The 23,382-nt window shown below is 38.7% G+C and overlaps 1 protein-coding gene across 11 annotated transcripts in view; it reads left to right on the forward strand.

The window, feature by feature from the left end:
- The window catches only part of NF1 (neurofibromin 1), a 248,922-nt gene that overhangs the window by 23,673 nt on the left and 201,867 nt on the right, over positions 1-23,382 (forward strand). The gene's annotated exons all lie outside the window — the stretch shown is intronic.

A 23,382-nucleotide genomic window follows, 5' to 3' on the forward strand; every position in this document is an offset into this window, starting at 1 on the left:
TAGGGGCAGAGAGAGGGAGACACAGAATCTGAAGCAGGGTCCAGGCTCTGAGCTGTCAGCACAGAGCCTGATGCGGGACTCGAACTCATGAGTTGTGAGATCATGACCTGAGGTGAAGTCGGACGCTCAACCGACTGAGCCACCCAGGCGCCCCTGTATGTGTATTCTTTCTCTTGTGTATGTATGTGTCTATAAAACTAATTATAGTTTAACATTTTTACATAAAAATATACTGTAAATATACCCCACACACTTGCTGCTTAAACCTACATTTTTAAATTTGGTTCTGGTTTATGCATGTGCATTTAGTGGATTCAGTGTAACTGCATGTATATTTCATTGTATGAAGGTCAATTTATCTGTTTCTGATACAGAACAACACTTAGTTGGTTTCTAGGGGTTTGTTTTTTTTTAACTGTTACAGTGCTTCAAGGAGCAGGAATTTGCACGTATTCTCTAGTTTTTATCTCTGACATAAAATGTATTGTGAAACATATATACAAGAATATATGAAACGTGTTTGTATAGTTTATAGTTTAAAAAGTAATACTATGACCATTTGTCAATCTAACTTCAGATTAAGAAGTACAGCATTACCAGTACCTTACAAACCCTTGAATGGCCCAATCACATTCCTTTTCTTACCATTCCTTTACCACTATCCTGAGTTATATTAAAAATTTTCCCTTGCTTTTCTTTATAGTATGTCTCCCTACAATGTCATTTTGTTTGCCTGTTTTTGATTTTTATTATTATATAGTGGAATAATACTGTAAGTATTTTTCTGATTTCTTTTGTAAGCATATTTTTTCCATTGTTATCCATGGCATTGTATATAGTTCAGTTTTACTGCTATACGGTATTTTTTTATTTCAATATTTAGTTATCCATGGTATCAATGATGACATTTGCATTGTTTCTATTTTTTTTTTTTTTTTGCTATTATTAACAATGCTGCTTGTGACCATTCTTGTACATGCCTCTTGTACATGTGCAGGAATGTAGAGAATATATTTGAGAGAAGAATGAGGATATGGGAGCTTCTTTAGTTTTATAAGATAATGCCAAATTGTTTTTTAAAGTGATCCAGAGGCACCTGGGTGGCTTAGTCAGTTAAGCGTCTGATGTCACCTCAGGTCATGATCTCCCAGTTCATGGGTTTGAGCCCCGCATTGGGCTCTGTGCTGACTCTTGGAGCCTGGAGCCTGCTTTGGATATTCTCTCTCTCTCTCTCTCTCTCTCTCTCTCTCTCTCTCTCTCTCTCTCTCTCTTTCTCTCTCTCTCTCTCTCTCTTTCTCTCTCTCTCTCTCTCTCTCTCTCTCTCTCTCTCTCTCTGCCCCTTCCCTGCTCATGCTCTGTCTCTTTCTCTCTCTCTCAAAAATAAATAAAACGTTAAAAACAACGACAAATAAGGTGACCCAACCAGTCGACACTCCCACCAGCACTGTGTAAGTGTTCCTGTTGCTCCGTATCCTCGCCAATGCTTGGTATTGTCTGTCTTTTTAATTTTTATCTATCTGGTGGGTAAGAAATGGTATAGTATTGTAATTTGAATCTGTATTTCCTTGACTAGTGAGGTTCAGCTTTCTTTCCCTTTCCTTCCTTCCTTCCTTCCTTCCTTCCTTCCTTCCTTCCTTCCTTCCTTCCTTCCTTCAGTTTATCCACTTTGAGAAAGAGAGAGAGATCCCGAGAACCAGTGGGGGAGGGGCAGAGAGAGAGGGTGACAGAGGATCCAAAGCAGCCTCCCTGCTGACAGCAGAGAGCTGATGTGGGGCTCAAACTTCTGAACCGTTTGATCATGACCTGAGCCGAAATCAACAGTCAGACACTCAGCTGACTGAGCCACCTAGGCACCCCTCAGCTTTTTTTCATGTATCTGTGAAATATCTATCTATATTTTTGCTCTTTTTCTACTTGGGTTGACTTTTCCTGATTGATTTGCAGTAATTTTTATATGGTTTATATGTAATTCTTGATATTTACATGTTGTAAATATCTTTTCCAATTTATGATTGGATTTTTTTTATCCCTTTCATGTATCTTTTAATGATTGAGTTCTTAGTTTTAATATTGCTGAATTTTTCAGTCTTCTATGATTTGTGATTTTCATTTAAAAAATTTTTGGTATGTGTCATTCCTTGCCTTCCCTGATTTCATTAAGATATTCTCCTGTATTGGGGTGCCTGGTTGGCTCAGTTGGTTAAATGTCTGACTCTTGATTTTTGCTCAGGTTGTGATCTCATAGTTCATGGGATCGAGCTCTGTGTCAGGCTCTGTGCTGTCCGTGCAGAGTCTGCCTGGGATTCTCTTTCTCCCTCTCTCTTTGTCCTTCCATTGCTTGTGCACTCTCTCAAAAAAAATAAATAAACTTAAAAAAAAAAAGATACTCTCCTATATTATTTTTTAAAAGTTGTTTTTCACGGGTATGGTTTTTCTTTTGGTTTGGTTTAGTTTTCACTTTCACACTCAAGTGTGAATAATCCACATGGATTTATTTTTGTGTAAGAATCCACTTTAATTTTTTCCTGTATGATAACAAATAACTGATTGTTCCATCTTATTTATTGAATAGTTCATTATTTCCTTTGTGATCTACAGTACTTGCTCAGTTGAAAAATAAGTCTCCTTATATGCCTGGGCTTAGTTTCTTTCTTCTGCTATCTGTCCTGGTCTCAGTAACTCTCATGATTATTTATCCCAATTACTATAGCTTTCAGTAAGTCTTGAATAATTAGCATGGCAAATCCCCCCCAGTTTTTTCTTTAAGAAAAGTCATGGTAGTGCTTTTCATATTGGTTTTAGAATCAACTTATTGATTTTCATGAAAAATGGTGATGGGGTTTTGAATGGTATTGCATTGAGTCTTTCAATCAAGTTGGGGAGGATTGACTGACATCATGGTAGTGAGGATTCCTTTTAAAGAATGTATCTCTGGGGGTGCCTGGGCCCAGTCAGTTGAACATCTGACTCTTGATTTTGGCTTGGGTCATAATCCCAGGGTCATGGCATTGAGCCCCATGTAAGGCTTTGTGCTGAGTGTGGAGCCTGCTCAAGATTCTCTCTCTCTCCCTCTCTCCCGCATGCACACAGTCTCTTCTCCCTCTCTAAAAAAAATATATATGTATGTGTATCTATCTATATAGGTACAGATATATCTATTTTATCTTTTAAAAATTCATTTCAATTACATTTTGTAGTTTTTTCATTGTATAAAGAACCTGCACATCAAATGTCACAATTTTTCCTAGAATTGTTTTGATGCTCTTTGTATATGGTATTTTTTAAAAATAGCATTTCCTGGTTGTGCATAGAAATATAACTAACTTTTGTATTTTGTTTTTATTTCCAGTAACTTCATTTTTATTGATTTATCTCTAGATTTTTAAAAAAGTTTTCTGTAAGACTGTCAATAATCTGTGAATAGTTGCAGTTTTGTTCATTTTCAGTCTTTGTAACTTTTTTTCTTTTTTTCTGTGAACCCACTGAGGTTTTCCAGTGTTGAATAGAAGTGGTGGTAGTGGGCATCTGTGTCTTGGTTTTGATCTTAAAAAGAGAACTTTTATTATTTCGCTCTTAAATATAATGTTTGTAAGATGAAAAAAATAAATGCTCTTACTAAATTAAGGAAGTTCTGGATTGCTAAGTTAAAAAAATTCTTGGTTGGGGTGCACCTGGGTGGCTCAGTCTGTTGAGCATCCAACCCTTGACTTTGGCTCCGGTCACGATTTCGCAGTTTGTGGAATTGAGCCCCACTTCAGGCTCCACGCTGACAGCACTGAACCTGCTTGGGACTCTCTCTCTCTCTCTCTCTCCTTCTCTCTCTGCCCCTCCCCTGCTCATGCTCTCTCTCTTTCAATATAAATAAATAAACTTAAAAAAAATTCTTGAATGGATGTTGAGTATTATCAGATGCTTATTTAGTCTTCATTGAGGTAATTGTGTAATTTTTCTTTCTTTAGTCTGTTTATACTGTTTGTCATTATTTTCTCATTTTCTGATTTCTAATAATCACGTTAACCTTGTTAACCTTGTTAACCTTGTTCCTGGGGCAGTTCTTGGTTGAAATGTATAATTTTTTAAAGAATTACTGAATTCATTTGCTGATGTGTTGTTTAGGATGTTTGCATCTATGTTTATGAATATGATTTGTATTTTTCCATTCTTATATAATCCGTGTCTGGTTTCCATATCAGGGTTATTCTAACTGTATAAAATTAATTGGGGAACTTCCTTTTTGTGTTCTTTGTATGTTTATGTAGTATTGGAATTCTGTGTTGATTCACAATTTGACAGAATCCCCCAATAAAACCATCTGGACTTAGTACTTTCTTTGAGGAAAAATTGTAAACCAGTGATTTCAGTTCTTGAATTGTTGTCAGACTATTCTGATTCTCTTTTCTTAAATTAATTTTGATAAATTGTATTTTTCTAAGAATGTACATTTCAATTCAAAAGTTGTTTATGATATCTTTCTAGGATCTGTTTAATCTGCGGGAACTGAAATTATATTCTGTGGTTTTCGCCTAATGTTTATTTGTTCCTTTGCTTTTTTCTTGATTATTTTTTTTGTGTGTATTTCATTTGTATTTCGAAGACACGGTTCTTAGCTTTGTTAATTTTCTTGCCTGTTTTCTGTTAGTTTTGCTCTTATCAGTTTTCTTCTTTGGGTTTGTTATGCTGTACTTTTTTCCTGACTTTTAAATTTTAATTGTGGTTAATTTTTTTAAAAGTTTATTTATTTTGAGGGAGGGAGGGAGAGAGGGAGAGAGGGAGAGAATGAACGAACGAGTGGGGAAGGGGCAGAGAGAAAGGGGAAGAGAATCCCAAGCAAGCTCCATGCCATCAGTGTAGAGTCCGATGTGGGGCTCAAACCGATGAACAAACCATGAGATTGTGACCTGAGCTGAGATCAAGAGTTGGATGCTCAACCGACCGAGCCACCCGGATGCCCCATCCATCTCAACCATTTTTAAGTGTATAGTTGAGTCGTGTTAAGTACATTCCCATTGTGCATCCAATCTCCAGAACACTTTCATCTTGCATAACTGAAACTCTATACCCATTAAATGACTTTTCCTTATTTCTTCTCCCTTAGTCCTTGTTAACCAACATTTTACTTTCTGTGTCTCTGAATTTGATTATTCTAGGTACCTCATATAAGTGGAATCATACAGTATTTTTCTTTGTCTTTTTTTTAAAGTTTGTTTGAGAGAGAGTAAGAATGAGCAGAGGAGGGACAGAGAGAGAGGGAGAGAAAGAATCCCACGGAGGCTCTGCGTTGTCAGCGCGGAGCCCGATGTGGGGCTCCGAACTGTGAGATCATGACCTGAGCCGAAACCAAGAGTCAGATGCTTAACCGACTGAGCCCCCCAGGTGCCCCTCAGTATTTGTTTTTTTATGACTTCTTATTCGCTTAGCATAATGTCTTCAAGGTTCATCCATGTTGTAACGTGTGAGAATTTCCTTCCTTTTTAGGGCTGAGTAATATTCCATTGTATGTATATACCACATTTTGCATATCTGTTCATCTGTTGGACACTTGGGTTGCTTTCACCTTTTGGCTATTGTGAATAATGTTACTATGAACATGGGTGTGCAGCGATATTTTTGATATCTTGCTTTCCGTTCTTTTGGGTATATATCCAGAGGTGGAATTGCTGGATCCTATCGTAATTCTGTTTTGTTGTTGTTGGTCACCTTTGTCAATTTTATTTTTAAGGTGAGATTTTAAAGAGAATAACACTCCATTGTCCTCTGGTCATGGTAATTCTATTTTTAATTTTTTGAGGAAACACCATACTGTTTTCCATGGCATTTGCACCATTTTACATTCCTGTGAATAGTGGTCAAGAGTTTAAATTTCTCCACATCCTCACCAACATGTTGTTTTCTGTTATTATTATTTTCTTTGATAGTTGCTATCCTGATGGTTGTGAGGTAGTTTTCTGACTTAAAAAAAAAAAATGTTTATTTTGAGAAAGAGAAAGGGAATGCATGTGTGTGAGTGGGGGAGGGTCAGAGAGACAGGTAGAGAGACTCCCACGCGGGCTCCGTGCTGGATCTCAAGAACTGTGAGATTGTGACCTGAGCTGAAATCAAGAGTCTGATGCTTAGCTGACTGAGCCACCCAGGCATCTGTGTTTTCTGACTTTCTAAGTTGGATATGAGCTCATTAATTTTGAATATTTCTTTATGAATTGAAGTTTACAAAGTTATAAATTTATTAAATGCTGCTTTAGTTGTATCTCACAAGTTTTCATAGTTAGCTTTTCAGTTATAGATATTTCCTGTTTTCCATTATGACTTCTCCTTTCAGCCAGAGTTTCTTGATTTTCAGAAGTTTTCCTATTTTTCTCTTGGTTATTTCTATTGTAATTGTATTGTGACCAGTGTATGGATTCTATGATGCTAGTACTTTCATATTTATCTTTATGTGCTTGAGCGTTGTATTACTGCTATTGTATTTATTGCTTTGTAGCAAATTCCCCCAAATGTAGCAGTTTGGGACAACAAACATCATCTCAAGATTTCTGAGGGTCAGAAATCCAGTAGCAGCCTAGTTAGAGGTTTCTGGCTCAGAGTCTTTCGTGAGGTTCCGGGCAAACTTCTTGACTGGGGCTGTAGTAATCTGAAAGCTTGACTGAGGGTGGAAGGTTGCTTCCAAGCTAGTCGTTTACACAGCTATTGGCAGGAGGCCTCAGTTCTTTGCTAGCTGTTAGCGAAAGGTCTCAGTTCCTTTCTGCGTGGGCCTCTCCACAGGGCTGCTTGTGACATAGCACCTGGCATCCCCCAGAGTTAGTGATCGGAGGAGAGCAGAAGCCAGTCTTTTATGACCTCTCGAAGTGACATACCTTCATTTTTGCCATATTTTATTCATCACGTAGAATCACCCTGATACACAGGGTGTGGGGGAGGATTACACAGGGCATGGACAGCAGAATTCAGGGATCATTAGGGACCAGTTTGGAATCCTACTACTCAAATATATAGCCCTATTTTTTTTTTTTATTAAAATTTTTTTCAACGTTTATTTTTTATTTTTGGGACAGAGAGAGACAGAGCATGAACGGGGGAGGGGCAGAGAGAGAGGGAGACACAGAATCGGAAACAGGCTCCAGGCTCCGAGCCATCAGCCCAGAGCCCGACGCGGGGCTCGAACTCCCGGACCGCGAGATGGTGACCTGGCTGAAGTCGGACGCTTAACCGACTGTGCCACCCAGGCGCCCCTATAGCCCTATTTTTATTAAGATTCCGTGTGTTTTTGAACATAGTGTGTAGTCACTAGTTCTTGGGTATGATTTTTACATGTTATTTGATCAAGTTTATTAATTAAGCAGTTCAACTCTTCTGAATTCTGACTGATTTTTCTTTTGTCTGCTAGATCTTATTACTGAGAGATCTATATTAAAAAAAAATCCTGGGGCGCCTGGGTGGCGCAGTCGGTTAAGCGTCCGACTTCAGCCAGGTCACGATCTCGCGGTCGGTGAGTTCGAGCCCCGCGTCGGGCTCTGGGCTGATGGCTCAGAGCCTGGAGCCTGCTTCCGATTCTGTGTCTCCCTCTCTCTCTGCCGCTCCCCCGTTCATGCTCTGTCTCTCTCTGTCCCAAAAATAAATAAACGTTGAAAAAAAAAATCCTTCACTGTATTGGTAGATTTATAACTTTTTCTTACAGATGTGTCAGTTTTGGGGTGTGTGTGTTATTAGGTGCATAGAGGTTTAAAATGATACCTTCCAGGTGATTTGGGTTTTATATCCTTATGTATGTAGCAACTTATTTCCAGTGGGTTTTCCTAATGTTGCTTCATTATCTTTTGTTTTGTATCTGCTGGGTAGATCATTTTTCTATTCTTTGATCATTAGTCTTTCTGTGTTCTTATGTTAGTCTGTTATAAACAGCACATATGTAACCAAAGTTTTTTTTCCTCCTAAGCGAAGAGTTAAGCCCATTTATTTTCATTGTTATTGCTCATATATTTGGATTCATTTCTGCCATGTTTCAATGTGCCTTTTACTTGTCCAACTTTTTTGGTGTTTTTCCCTTGAATCTCAAATTTTCTGGGTTCATTTTTCTCGTGGCTTGAAGCACATTTTTTAGAATTTCCTTTGAGGAAGGTCTGTTGTGATAATTGCTCTAATCCTCCTTTCTTCAAAAATGTATTTCCCCTTTATTCCTGAATGGCAGTTTTGCTAGATATATAGAATTCTGGGCATTGTTTTTCTTTCAATATCTTAACTATCTTTTTGAGCTCTACCATTGTTGACAGTTTAGATCCAGTGTGTTATCACCTTAAAGGTGAGACTTCTTTTTTATTTTTTAAATTTAAATTTTTTTTAATTTACCTCCAAATTAGTTAGCATATAGTGCAACAATGATTTCAGGAGTAGATTCCTTGGTGCCCCTTACCCATTTAGCCCATCCCCCCTCCCACAACTTCTCCCGTAACCCTCAGTTTGTTCTCCATATTTATGAGTCTCTTCTGTTTTGTCCCCCTCCCAGTTTTTATATTGTTTTTGTTTCCCTTCCCTTATGTTCATCTGTTTTGTCTCTTAAAGTCCTCATATGAGTGAAGTCATGATTTTTGTCTTTCTCTGACTGATTTCACTTAGCATAATGCCCTCCAGTTCCATCCACGTAGTTGCAAATGACAAAATTTCATTCTTTTTGATTGCCGAGTAATATTCCATTGTGTGTGTGTGTGTGTGTGTGTGTGTGTGTGTGTGTGTGTGTGTGTATGCACCACATCTTTTTTTTTTTTTTCCCTTGGGTGGCATCTTGGCTTTATTATTTTTTTTTTCAATATATGAAATTAATTGTCAAATTGGTTTTCATACAACACCCAGTGCTCATCCCAAAAGGTGCCCTCCTCAATACCCATCACCCACCCACCCCTCCCTCCCAACCCCCATCAACCCTCAGTTAGTTCTCAGTTTTTAAGAGTCTGTTACGCTTTGGCTCTCTCCCACTCTAACCTGTTTTTTTTTTTTTTTTTTCCTTCCCCTCCGCCATGGGTTTCTGTTAAGTTTCTCAGGATCCACATAAGAGTGAAAACATACGGTATCTGTCTTTCTCTGTATGGCTTCTTTCACTTAGCATCACACTCTCCAGTTCCATCCATGTTGCTACAAAGGGCCATATTTCATTCTTTCTCATTGCCATGTAGTACTCCATTGTGTATATAAACCACAATTTCTTTATCCATTCATCAGTAGATGGACATTTAGGCTCTTTCCATAATTTGGCTATTGTTGAGAGTGCTGCTATAAACATTGGGGTACAAGGGCCCCTATGCATCAGTACTCCTGTATCCCTGTATACCACATCTTCTTTATCCATTCATCCACTGATGGACATTTGGGCTCTTTCCATACTGTGGCTATTGTTGATAGTGCTGCTATAAACATGGGGGGGGGGCATGTGTCCCTTTGAAACAGCACACCTATATCCCTTGGATAAATACCTAGTAGTGCAATTGCTGGGTCATAGGGTAGTTCTATTTTTAGTTTTCTGAGGAACCTCCATACTGTTTTCCAGAGTGGCTGCACCAGGTTGCATTCCCAAAAGGTGAGATTTCTTATATTTCTTTGGTAATTTCTTCCTGCCGTGTTCATTTCTTTATTCCTTCCTCTTTTTTTCACATGTTGGAATTGATTGATCATGTAATTTTTAAAGCCTTTTCCTTCTCATAGTGTTTTCTTTTGTTCTTTTTCCCGGAGAGGGTCTGAACGTTATCTTCCAACTCTTTAGTGTTTTATTTTATCTGTGCAGGGTTAATGCAGCAGGCCTGAGAATGTTATCCTTAAAAAGGTCTCTTTGCAAGGATGACTTTTGTCTGGTATCTAGGAACTTGGAGTTTGGAATGGTTTCCACCATTCGTCAACTAGAATGACTCCTTGTGCCATTCTGTGTGCCCAAACTGTGCAAACATGATTTATGCTGAATACCTGCTTTCCATCTGGGTGTCTGGAACAAAGGTATGCTTTAGGCAGAGGGTGCCCCCAGTATAAATGCTGATCACTATCACTGTGTTTCTAATGAATTACGTGGTAGACAATACTTCATAGGTGCTGTCACAACTTGTTGCTGGAGGAATTTAGGATGTTCTATCTGACTCCACTGGAAGAAGACTGTTAGAAGCTTGTGTATAGTTTCCTCTGACTTTGCACCTTTTCCTTTCGCTGATTTTGCTTTTTATCCTTTTGCTCTAATAAATCATAGCTGTGAATGTGACTATATGTTGAGTCCCATGAGTCTTTCTAGCAAACCACTGAACCTGGGGGTGGTGTTGGGGACTTGTGATACAGTCATATCTAACTTTCTAAACGTTCTTTATTCTCATTTGCTCTCTCTTCCTTTCTAAAATAGCATCCTCTAAAATTGTTCCTACTGTCTTTTAGGATGTTAATAATGAACTTTTTTTGTGTGTATGGGAAGTTTCTTCTTATTTCCTGCATTGTCTTTTTTCTCAAAATTAATTTGTGTATGTTTACTTGGTTTCCTTTCTTTCATGTTAACAGGCCTTATGTGGTAAATCTAGGCTGTCTCTTCTCACTTTAAATATTTACTCTTAAATGTGAGAGAATTGGAAACTCATGAGCATGGGCTTTACTGTAGATTGAGTTGGTGGTGAGTAGCTTTATTTTTGGAAGCCCTCCAAATACAGGTCTTTTGTTGGGGCATTCAGTTTCTCCAGGAAGATACTGCCCAGTTGCTTACCTGCTTACCGTATATGTCTGGTTCCAGGTTTCTGAGAGCTAGAGGGAGGGAAGAGATTGGTGGTTTATGGTGTGGGGATTTTCACTCAATTAGGAAGTAATAGGATTATTATGGAAATATTATTTTATGGTTCAAGTTTGTAAAATATAGATAAAAGGAAATGGTTGGGTTTTTTCCCTCTGAAATCACTAAACTCTGGGGAGGGGCACCCTCCCTATAGTTCTTGGGCCATAGTTTGAGGCACACTGCATTAAGTAATAAAGAGGTGGTTGTTGGGGCACCTGGGTGGCTCAGTCGGTTAAGCGTCTGACTTCGGCTCGGGTCGGAGCCGAACTCAATGCCTCGTGGGTTCAAGCCCCCACATCAGGCTCTGTGCTGACATCTTGGAGCCTGGAGCCTGCTTTGGATTCTGTCTGTCTGTCTGTCTGTCTGTCTGTCTGTCTCTCTCTCTCTCTCTCTCTCTCTCTCTCCCTCTCCCCTGCTCATGCTCTCTTTCTCTCTCTCAAAAATAAACATTAATAAAAAAATTAAAAAAGAGGTGGTTGTTAAAGGAGATAGGAAAAGTCAGTGTAACATACTAGTTCATTATTTTATTTAGCAAGCATTTATTAATTGCCTTTTAAAACTTCTAACCCTGAGGGATAAAACAGGTTACAAGAAAGTTTCCTTCTCTACTCCCATGGAACTTGCCTTTTTGCATGAGGATGTATATTAAGGTCATCTGGTTATTTAATTACAGTTGTTTTCAGAACCGTATAGGAGTAGTCAAGGAGGTTCACAGAGCGTATGTGAGAGCGTATGCTTTATCATTATTTGTTTTCATGCTCAAATTGTTCCATATTTGGCCAGTGAGAATTCCTTCAGTCTGGCCTCTCTGTCCTTTTGACATATCTTCATCATTCTTTGAGCATTTCCTTTCTTTCTGGCATAACAGAATGTTCCAGGCTTCTTAGAACCTTCCTTGTGTTTCAGAGCTGGAATCAGCCATTTCTCTGAGGAGCTGTGGTTTTTTTTAAAGGAGATGGTGTTTAGAAACCAAGATCTGAGGGCTAGGTGCTCACATTATTATTGAGTTGTCGTTGTTTCTAAGTTTTCTCAGTGGAGTAAACTGGGAAAGGGAATAAATGTGTTCTTGTCCATCTCTCCGTTATGTGTATATACTTCTATCAATAATTATTTGTTTGTGTCTATATTGAAAACTGTTCACACACCACTAATTTAGTTTAACACCAGAGGGTTCTTTAAACTTTTTTCCCTTTTTTTCTTTGTAAACTTTTTGACAGTAGGAAACCTGGCTCTCATTGTTCTTAATATGTGTACTATTTGATCAGTCCCCTTTTATGTAACTGATATCCCATCACTGTCATTCACCACTACCACTTGCTCTCGAGCACAGTAGACACTCTCCTCATTCTGCTGGAGCTGCAACACCCCTTGTTATCCTGAAATACCACCCCTACCCTGTGTGGATGCCCTTCCTACCTTGCACAGGCTCATATTTCCTGCTCTGTGCTGCTTCCCAGTGTGGATATCCTCCTCGCTCTGCTCAGACTCTGTGATAGAATATCCCCCTTCCCATCATGAAGAAGCCCAGTGCAGCCCAACACCCACTGCCGGGCCCCACTCTCTCGTCTCTTTGTCTCACTCGGGCTTTGACACCCAATTCTGGGCTATCCTCATTATGGGCACCCTCCGTATCCCATTTTGACCCTGACACCCTATATGGCCTGCTCTCCTGTATACATATCCTTCTCACTTTGCTTGTATTCTAGTATCCTGTGCCTGGCTGCCCTGTGTATGGGAGTCTTTCTTTACCTGAGGCGTGCCCTGGCACCCTTTACTGGGCTGCCTTCCACATCTGTACAGCCTCTTCACTCTGCTCATGCTACATTTCCTCCACACGGGCGCCTTACTCCGCCTACTCTGATTCCTGCATCCCCTCCCGCCCCAACACACGTAGGTGCTTACTTTGCTCTGCCCCTCCTCATGGCTTTTGCACTGAATTAGTGTACTGAAGGAAAGAGAGAGGAGGGGAAAATGAAGAGCCAGCATTTTTTATTGGAACAACGTGATCCAAGTTTATGTTTGACAGAAATAAATCTTGCCCTGCTGTGGTAGTAGATATCTGGAGAATCTGGAAAGGGCCTTTGGGAATCTGCTTTTTGGAGCTTCGTTAGTTGTTGGAGCTACTGGTATAAATAGGTTCTTTATTTGTGAATCAGGGACTTCTGTGTATGGAAAAACTTGGGTAATCCGTAAGTTCAGAATAGTAGGAAGGAAAGAAACTAAAAGCAAGAAGTGTTTAGAGGAGGATGATGTTGGAATTCACCTTTTGGGAAAACTGGTTTGGCTCCATGCTAATCTCCTTGCCCCTGAATGTCTTTATAGCATCCATATTAAAAACAACAACAGTTGACTATTTAGTCATCTGTTTTATGAGCTTGGTTTTGCATTTCAAAATGTTACCACAGTGTTTCCCTCACTTCTGTCCTTCATGTACTGTCATTTTAGCCATAAACTATGTCATTTACCTTGCTTCACGACTTTAAGTTGGCTTCCCTTTATCACTTAGTCTTGTCAAAGGTATGATATCTTTGTAATCATGGGTTTGATATAATAATAATGTTAAGTCACGCGTTAAGATGAATGTGAAACTTAACATTTTTAAAGTTAATTAGGTGCCATATAAACTCATATTACATACCACTGGTGTTGTGTCTACTTTGGGAAATATGTCAGTATAACCAGAATAAATATTTATACATTTTCCTGATTGATGTTTGTTAGTTGGTATCCAGAGCCTTTGGGTCTTTTTTTCCTAATATATTTTTTTCTAGTTGCTTCTTTGCCCAGTGTGATATATTTTTCTTTGCTTTTTCTCTCATTTAATTGATGAACATTTATATTAAGTGAATTTTAACGTCACCCCAATTCCATCATGGTCTGAGAGGCCTTTTAGAAACTGGTTTAAATGTACACAGAGGCAAAAATTTTAGCCTGTGACCTTTTGAAGAATTTTCTGAGTGTAGCTAGAAACAGATTATCCATTGTTCACAGTGCTTTGCTTCATGTTTTGCCTTCTCTTGCTAAATCCTCTTATTTGTTGAAATCTTGTATCTTAAGTTGCTTACAGTTTGTTAATACAGATCATTATTAAAAGATGATTAGTTTTCTTCATGGAGTTTAGACCCTTTCCATTTCTGCCATAATATCCAAAGGTTTATTTAAGGTAGCATGAAATGTTGAAAAAAATAGTTTAACTTCCTTTTTACCCAATTGGGAAAGTAATACATGCCAATTGAAAATAAGAGAAAGTAATAAAAGTGAAAGAAAAGGAAAAAAATCATCTCATTTTTACCTCCAAATATAATTACCTTATCTTTTTTTTTTTTTTTTTTTATGGTGTTCAAATTTTTGTTTGTTTTTGTTTAACCCACCCCAGGGATAGTCATTTTCTTCATATGTGTTCTAATGGCACTTAGCTTTATTTTGGAAAAATGTAGAGAGCCCCCCCCCACTCCCCAAATGGTCTAATTTTATTTCAGACTTTAAAAATTATTAGTGAAATGAATGTATTTTCATATATTTATTGACCACTCATCTTCTGTAAATGACTTCATATTTCAACAGTTTCTCCATTGAATAGTCTTATTAACATAGAATATAATCTTATACATTAGTTATGTAAACCTTTTGGCCTCTAGTTGTTGTACATTCTTTTACTTCCTGTTGGTTACTTGCATTTTTCTTTGTCATTAGTGTCTTTTTTTTTTTTAAATGCAAAATGTAAGCATTTTTATGTAGGCAAATGTATCAGTATTTTTTTTTATGGCTTCTGGTTTTTGTCTTGTTTAGAAAAATCTACTCTACACCAGTATTATGCAATTATTCTTCAGTGTTTTTCCTAACAGTTTTAATGTTTTATGACTTTGTTTTCTTTACCATAGGTTCTTCATCATACGTTTACACACACAAGCACACACATACTTTGAAATTTGGTATGAGTTATTTTTTGCAGATGTATAGCTCCTTGATCTGGTAATGGTTTATTGATGAATCCATTCTTTCACCACTGACTTGAAATATTATCTCTAAAAAAAAATTTATTTTTAACATTTATTTATTTTTGAGAGACAGAGAGAGGCAGAGCATGAGCAGGGGAGGGAGAGAGAGACACACACACAGAATCTGAAGCAGGCTGCAGGCTCTGAGCTGTTTGTTAGCACAGAGCCCGACGCGGGGCTCGAACCCAAGAACTGTGTGACCATGACCCGAGCTGAAGTCAGATGTTCAACCGACTGAGCCACCCAGGCGCCCCGGAAATATTATCTTTATCAAGTGAAATTTCTGTGTACATACTAGTGGCTGTTCTATGGCTGTGATTAGTTATGTTTCTGGGGGTTTTTTTTTTTTTGCCTTTTTTTCAGTATAGTGAGTTTGCTCTTTCTTTTTAATCTTTTATTTTTAATGTTTATTTTAGAGAGTGAGAGAGCCTTTGCATGCGTGCGCACATGCAAGGAAAGGAGGGGCAGAGAGGGAAGGAGGAAGAGGATCCGAAGCAGGCTTTGCACTGACAGCAGAGAGCCAGATGTGGGGCTCAAACTCACAAACTGTGGATCATGACCTAATCATGATCTGAGCCGAGGTCAGATGCTTGATCGACTGAACCACCCAGGTGCCCCTAGTGAGTTTATTTTCATAATGTACTGGTTTTATTATTACTATCATTCCTCCCCCCGAGACAGTGCATTTGAGTTTGGGAGGGGAAGAGAGAGGCTGGCCGGGAGAGAATCTTAGGCAGGCTCCACGCCCAGCACGAGCCCAACCTGGGGCTTGATTTCACATCTGTGAGATCATGAGCTGAGCTGAGGTCAAGATGCTTACTGACTGAGCTACCCAGGTGCCCCTGGTTTTATTATTACAAGAGCTTAATAGAATGTTTAAGTGACCTGGCAATGTGGGTCTTCTCTTGTTCTTGTTTTTCAAAACTTTCTGTGGTATTCTCACAAATGTATTACTTCAAATGAACTTCAGAATCAGCTTACCATTTTAAATAAGCATCCCTCAATTCCAAATCTATTATAACATCTTCTCACTCTTCAAAAAACATAAATCAGTTCACGTTACTCCCTTGTTTACATCCCTTCAGTATCTTCTTCCCCCTCTTTTTGTTATCTATTGCTGCGTAACAAGCTGCTCCAAAGCTTTGTAGCTTAAAACGGTCTGTTTATTGTGCTCACAGTTTTGCTAGTCAGGAACTCATGACTGGTTCAGCTCTGTTCCACGTGGCGTTTGTTGTCTGGGGTGGCCAGTGCTGGAGCATCCCTTCCAGTATGACCTCTTCAGTCACATGTGTGGCACCCCAGTACCTGGCTTCTATCTCCATGTGGCATTTCATTCGTCAGAATTTCTCCGTGTGGCCTGGGCTTCTCCCAGCCTGGTGGTCTCAGAGTAAGTACTTTTTACATGGCAGCTGCTTTCCAGGAGGCGGGAAAGAAAAACTGTCAGGCCAGTTAAGGGCTGTGCCTGGAACTGGCACAGTGTCCTTTCTGCCATAGTTTATTGGTCAGAACAGTTATGAGACCTGCCTAGATGCAAGGAAATGGAAAAATAGACTCCACTTTTTGATGTGGGAGTGGCAAGATCTCACTGCATGTGGGGTGAGAGAGATTGTGACCATATTTGGAAAACATAATATGCCACATTATCACACTAAAATTCAAAGCTCTTAAAATGGCCCATCAGGCTTTTCATCATCCGAATCATCCCTGCTTCTCTCTCTGACCTCATCCCCTACGTTTTCATCTTTTACTCCCTTTGGTTGAGCCACAATGGGCTCTTTGCTAGGCTTTGAATGTGTCGTGCTTATACCAACAGCAGATCCATTTTACCTGCCACTGCTGCTTTGAATGTTCTTCTTCAGAGCTTTGCTGGGTCTTCCCATTCTTACATCAGCCACGTCTCTGCTCAAAGTCACGTCTCCAGAGAGCTTTCCCTGACCACTTTATCTGCTAACATCTTGGTCCCTTACTACCCCCTAGTCTGACTTTTTCCTCTACACAGATTTTAGTGCTGTTTTGGGGAGCTTGGGGGCCTGAATATACTTTTTAGCTCCCTGCCTTGCTTCTGAACAAGTTGAGAAATAAGAGAGTAAAGATGGAGGCCAAAATATATGTGAAATATATAAATATTAAAAGTAAATTTATCATCTAGAAGTATATATTGATGAAAAGAATACATAAACATATAAATATATTTATATATTTGTGTCTATGTACATGTATATATGTGTGTGTGTATATATATACATACATATATATACATACACATGCATATACGTGTGTGTGTGTATTCCGCCCCCCCCCCCGCCCCCCCATCATTATGAAGTTGGAGACCTAAGTGGGCCTAGTAACTAAATCTTAGAATTGGGCTGACTTACAACACCCAGTCCAAGGCAGGGTTGGTCACTCCCCTGTGCAGGGCTAGGTTCCTGATCAACTCCATGTTGACTGACATAGAAGAAAATACTTACAGTTGTAGCAAGCCTGTTCCCATGTAAAGAAGGGTAGAACTGAGTTGTGCATGCCCAGGTATTTTCATTTTTACCAATCTGACTAAAGGGGGGATGGAAGGAAGAGAATAAAAGGAGTGTCAAAGATGAATGTCAGATCTCAGATAGGAGAAACTGGGTGTATTGTGGTGCTGTTCCTAAGATAGAAGACATGATAGGAAGATGATAAATTTTAGAAACACCGAGTTTGAAGTGCCTACAAGATACCCGTGTGGAGTTACCAAATAGGCATTTGGATAACACATTTGAAGATGCAGATTTGGTGTTAATTTTCTATCTTCTGTAAGAAGACTATTACAAGCATAGTGGCTTAAAACAACGCAAAATTATTATGTCACGGTTTCTGTGGGTCAGGAATCTGGGCAGTGGTTAACTGAGTTCTCTGCTCAGGTTCTCACCAAGCTGAAATCAGGGTGTCGCCTGTCAGCGCTGCCATCTCATCTGAGGCATGAGGTCCTCTTCCAGGCTCACTGGTTGTTGGTAGAATTTAGGTCCTTACAGTTGTAGGACTGAGGCTCTCAGCCCCTAGGGGCTGCTTGTTATTCCTTGCCATGTGACCGTTCCCACAGTGTGGTAGTTTGCTTCTTCAAGGACAACAGAAAGCATTTTTGCTGCTTCAGATCTCGTTCATGGCTCGCCTGGTTAGGACAGGCTCAGCTGAGATAATTTCCCTTTTGATTACCTCAAAGTCAACTGATGAGGGATCCTAATTGCATCTGCAAAGTCCCTTTTGCCACAAAATGTAATAATCATGTAAGGGATATCACGTTGTATTTGAAAGTGCTTCTCTCTGTCAAGGGAGAGGATTGTACAGGGTGTGTACAGTCTGGGGCTATTTTAGTCATCAGCAGTCATTGTGGTAGTCCTCGGCAGGATAGCCCGTGAATGCAGAGATTGCCCAAGGACGACTAACTTTGTTCAGAGAGAAGAGCGATTAGAGGAGATTTTCGGAATTGTTGGTACCTGAAGGATACATTTATTCCTCTTCGTGTTCACAGCGCTACATTGTTACCTGGCACATAGTACATGTTCAATAAGTATTTTGTTAGAATTCTTTGATCTCAGATTTTAAGAAATTAATGTATAATTTACATATGGTAACATTCACCCTTTTCAGAGTGCAGTCTGAGTTTTTTTGGTGTGGTAAAATACACATAAAGTTTACCATCTTAACCACTTTTAAGTATACAGTTCAGTGGTATTAAATACATTCACATTGCTGCACAACCATTACTCCATCCATCCCCACAACTCTTTTCATCTTGTACAACTGAAACTCTGTACCTGTTAAATGATAACCCATTCTCCCCTTTCTCCATCTTCCGGCAATCACCATTGTGCTTTCTTTTGCTTTTGAGTACACTAAGTAATTCATATAAGTGGCATCAGACAGTATTTTGTCTTTTTGTGATTGGCTTATTTATATATTTATATAATGTCCTCAAGGTGTATCCATGTTGTGGCATATTGCAGAATACCCTCTCCCTTTTTTAAAAGGCTGAATAATGTACCATTGTATGTATATACCAAATTTTCTTATCCCTTTATCCATCGATGGACACTTGGGGTGCTTCTGTGTTTTAGTTACTCTGAATAATGCTGCTATGAACATGAGTGTGCAAATATCCCTTTGAACCCTGCTTTCGATTTTCTTTTTGGATATATGCCCAGAAGTGGAATTGCTGGATCATGTGGTAATTATATTTTAAATGTTTTAAAGGTATTTTCATAGCATTGGCTGTCCTATTTTACGTGCTTAACCAACAGCACACAAGGGTTCCGTTTCTCCACATCCTCACCAACACTTCTTGGTTTTCTGGTTTTTTTGGTAATAGCCGTACAAATGGATGTGACTTGGTATCTTATTGTAGTTTTCCATTTGCATTTTCCTAATGTTTAGTGATATTGAACATCTTTTCATGTGCTTATTGGACATTAATGTATCTTTGAGAAATGTCTGTTCAAGTCCTGTGCCCATTTTTAAATTTTTGTTGTTGTTGTTGTTGTTTAGTTTTAGGAGTTCTCTCTATATTCTGGATATTAATCTCCTCAGATATATGATTTGCAAATACTGTCTCCCATTCTGTGGCTTGCCTTTTTACTCTGGATATATCTATATCTATATCTGTATCTGTATCTGTATCTATCTGTATCTATCTATATATACAGATATAGATAGATATATTTTAATTTTTGTATTTTAGAGCAAGAGCATGTGCGAGTTAGGGAGGGGCAGAGGGAGAGAGAGAGAATCCCAAGCGAGCTCCCAAGCCCTATGATCATGACCTGAGCCGAAACCCAGAGTTTTATGGTCGACTGACTGAGCCACCCAGGCAGGCACCCCTTGAGTTAGTTTTTGTATATGGTGTTAGGTAGGGGTCCAACTTCATTCCACTGCATGTGGATACCCAGTTTTCTCAGTGCCATTTGTTGAAAAGACTGTCCTTTCTACATTGAATGGTCTTGACACCTTTGCCAAAAATTTATTGACCATGTATGTGAGGGAATTAAGACAGACGTACAGACCAGTGGAACAGAATAGACCAGTTCCATTGGTCTGTATGTGTGTCTTTTTTTTTTAAGTTTATTTATTTATTTTGAGAGAGAGAGAGTGGGGGAAGGGCAGGGAGAGAGAGAGGAGAGAGAGAGAATTCCAAGCAGTCTCCACACTCCCCTAGGCGGGGCTCAAACTCACCAACTGTGAGATCATGACTTGAGCAGAAATTAAGAGTTACCTTTTTCAAGATTCTTTCAGCTATTCATAGTCCTTTGAAATTCCGTATGAATTTTAGGATGGGTTCTTTTATTTCTCCAAATATGGCATTAGGATTTTGATAGGGACTCATTGAATCCGTAGATCACTTTGCAGTAGTATTGACATTTTAAGAGTATTAAGTCTTTGAATCCATGAACATAGGATGTATTTCTATTTGTACCGTTTTTAATTTCTTTCAGCAGTGTTTTGTAGTTTTCAGTATACAAGTTTCACTGCCTTGGTTAGATTAATTCCCAAGTGTTTTATTCTTTCTGATTCTGTCATAAGTGGAATTGTTTGCTGCTTTCCTTTTTAGATTGTTCATTGCTACTGTCTAAAATGCAACTGATTTTTGTGTGTTAACTTTTTACCCTGCTACTTTGATGAATTCCTTTATCCATTCTCACAGATTTTTGTAGTGGAATCTTTAGAGGTTTTAACATACAGGATCATGTCATCTGAGAACAGCTGACTTTCCAGTTTGAATGCCTTTTATTTCTTTTTCTTGCCTAACTGCTCTGGCTAGAACTTCAGTACTAAGTTGAATACAAGTGGTGAGAATGGGCACCTGCCTTGATCCTGTTTTTAGGAAAAAAAGCTTTCAGTCCCCATTGAGTACTGTGTTTGCTCTGAGTTTTTCATATATGGATTTTATTATGCTGAGGTAGTTTCCTTCTATTCCTTCTCTTTGTTGAGTGTTTTTATCATGAGAGGGTGTTGAATTTTATCACATGCTTTTTCTGCAATTGAGATGAACATGTGGTCTTTTCCCTTCCCTTTATTGATGTAGATATTACATAGACTTTCATATGTTGAACCATTCTCACATTCCAGTAATAAATCCCATTTAGTCTTGTGTATAATTCTATTAATATGCTGCAGAATTTTTTAATAATTGTTGCGGATTTTTGCATCAGTATTTATGAGGGATATCAGTCTGTGATATTCTTGTGTCTTTGGCTTTGGTGTCAGGGTTATGCTGGCCTTATAGAATAAGTTAGGAAGTATTCTCTTCAATTTTTTGGAAAAGTTTAAGATGGATTAGTATTAGTTCCTCGTTAAATATTTGGTCGAATTTACTAGTAAAGTGATCAGGTCCAGAGCTTTGTTGAGAGAATTTTGATTGCTGATTTAATCTTCTCACTAGTTATAGGTCTACTCAGATTTTCTATTTCTTTGTGATTTAGCCCTGGTAGGTTTTGTGTTTCTAAGGATCTATTCATTTCATTTAGGTTTATTCAAAAATTTTTTGGCATACAGTTCATCGCACTCTTTAACATCTTTTTTTAGGTCTGTAGTACTAGTAATAATGTACCCACTTTTATTTCTGATTTTAATAATTTGAGTCTTTTTCCTTTTTTCTTAGGCCATTTAGCCAAAAGTTTGTCAATTTTGTTGATACTTTCAAAGGACCAACTTTTGGTTTCATTTATTTTCCCTGCTTTTGTTATTCTTACTTTGTTTATCTCTGCTCTCATATTTATTATTACCTTTTTTCTTCCAGATTTGTATTTCATTTGTTCTTCTTTTCCTAGTTCCTTGGGTTAAGTTAGGCTGTCGATTTGGAATATTCTTGTTTTTTAATGTAAATGTTTATAGCTATAAATTTCCCCATTAGCACTACTGTCACTGCATCCTGCAAGTTTTGGCATGTTGTATTTACACTTTCATATGTCAGTATTTTCTAATTTGTCTTGTGATTTCTTGAAACGTTGGTTGCTTAAAGGTGTATTGTTTAAAATAATCCATTAAAAATGGAGAGAAGACATGAACGGACACTTCTCCAAAGACGACATACAGATGGCCAACAGACACATGAAGGGGTGCTCAACATTACTTACCATTAGGGAGATGCAAATTAAAGCCACAATGAGATATCACCTCACACCTGTCAGAATGGCTAAAATCAGCAACACAAGAAACAAGTGTTCGTGCGGATGAGAGAAAGGAACCCTCGTGCACTGTTGGTGGAAATGCAAACTGGCACAGCCACTGTGGAAAACAGTGTGGAGGTTCCTCAAAAAGTTAAAAATAGAGTTACCATGTGATCCAGTAATTCCACTCCTGGGTATTTACCCAAAGAAGACAAAAACACTAATTCAGAAAGAAAACACTAATTCAAAAAACATGCATCGTATGTTTTTTTCAGCATTATTTATAAAAGCCAAGATATGGAAGCAACCCAAGTGTCCATTGATAGCTGAATGGATAAAGAAGTGGCATACACACACAAATACACACACAGTGGAATATACTGAGCCTTAGAAATGAATGAAATCAGGGCACCTGGGGCAGCTCGATTGGTTAAGTGTCCAACTCTTGGTCTTGGCTCAAGTCATGATCTCACTGTTTGTGGGATCAAGCCCTGTGTTGGGCTTTGTGCTGACAGCGCAGGGCCTGCTTGGGATTCTCTCTCTGCTTCTCTCCCATGTACTCTCTCTCAAAAAAATAAAAATAAAAAAAAATAAAAAAAAATTCTTTCAAAAAAAATGAATGAAATCTTGCCATTTGCAATAACGTGGATGGATCTGGAGGGTATATAATGCTGAGTGAAATGAGTCAGTCAGAGAAAGACAAATACCATCTGATTTCACTCATATATGGAATTTAAGAAACAAAACACATGAAGAAAGAAAAAGAGACAAACCAAAGAACAGACTCTTAAATACAGAGAACAAACTAATGGTTACCAGAGGGAAGGTGTGTGGGGGGAATGGGTGAAATAGGTGAAGAGGATTAAGAGTACACTTATTATGATGAGCACGGAATAGTGTATACAACTGTTGAATCACTATATGGTACACCTGAAACTAAAATAATACTGTATGTTAGTTAATTATACTGAAACTTTTTTTTTTTTTAATTTTTTTTTTTCAACGTTTATTTATTTTTGGGACAGAGAGAGACAGAGCATGAACGGGGGAGGGGCAGAGAGAGAGGGAGACACAGAATCGGAAACAGGCTCCAGCCTCTGAGCCATCAGCCCAGAGCCTGACGCGGGGCTCGAACTCACGGACCGCGAGATCGTGACCTGGCTGAAGTCGGACGCTTAACCGACTGCGCCACCCAGGCGCCCCTATACTGAAACTTTTTAAAAAAGTATATTTAATTTTCACAATTTTGTGAAATTTTGTGAATTTTCCAGTTGTTGATTTCCAACTGCATTCCACTGTGGTCGGAGAAGATATGTTGTATGATATCTATCCTCTAAAAATCTATGGAGATGTCGAGTTGCTTGGGTGACTCAGTCGGTCAGGCATCTGACTCCAGCTCAGGTTATGATCTCATGGTTTGTGGGTTCGAGCCCCGAGTCTGTGCTGACAGCTCAGAGCCTGGACCCTG

This window comes from Felis catus, chromosome E1 (genome assembly GCF_018350175.1).
Source record: "Felis catus isolate Fca126 chromosome E1, F.catus_Fca126_mat1.0, whole genome shotgun sequence".
NCBI classification, from domain to species: domain Eukaryota; kingdom Metazoa; phylum Chordata; class Mammalia; order Carnivora; family Felidae; genus Felis; species Felis catus.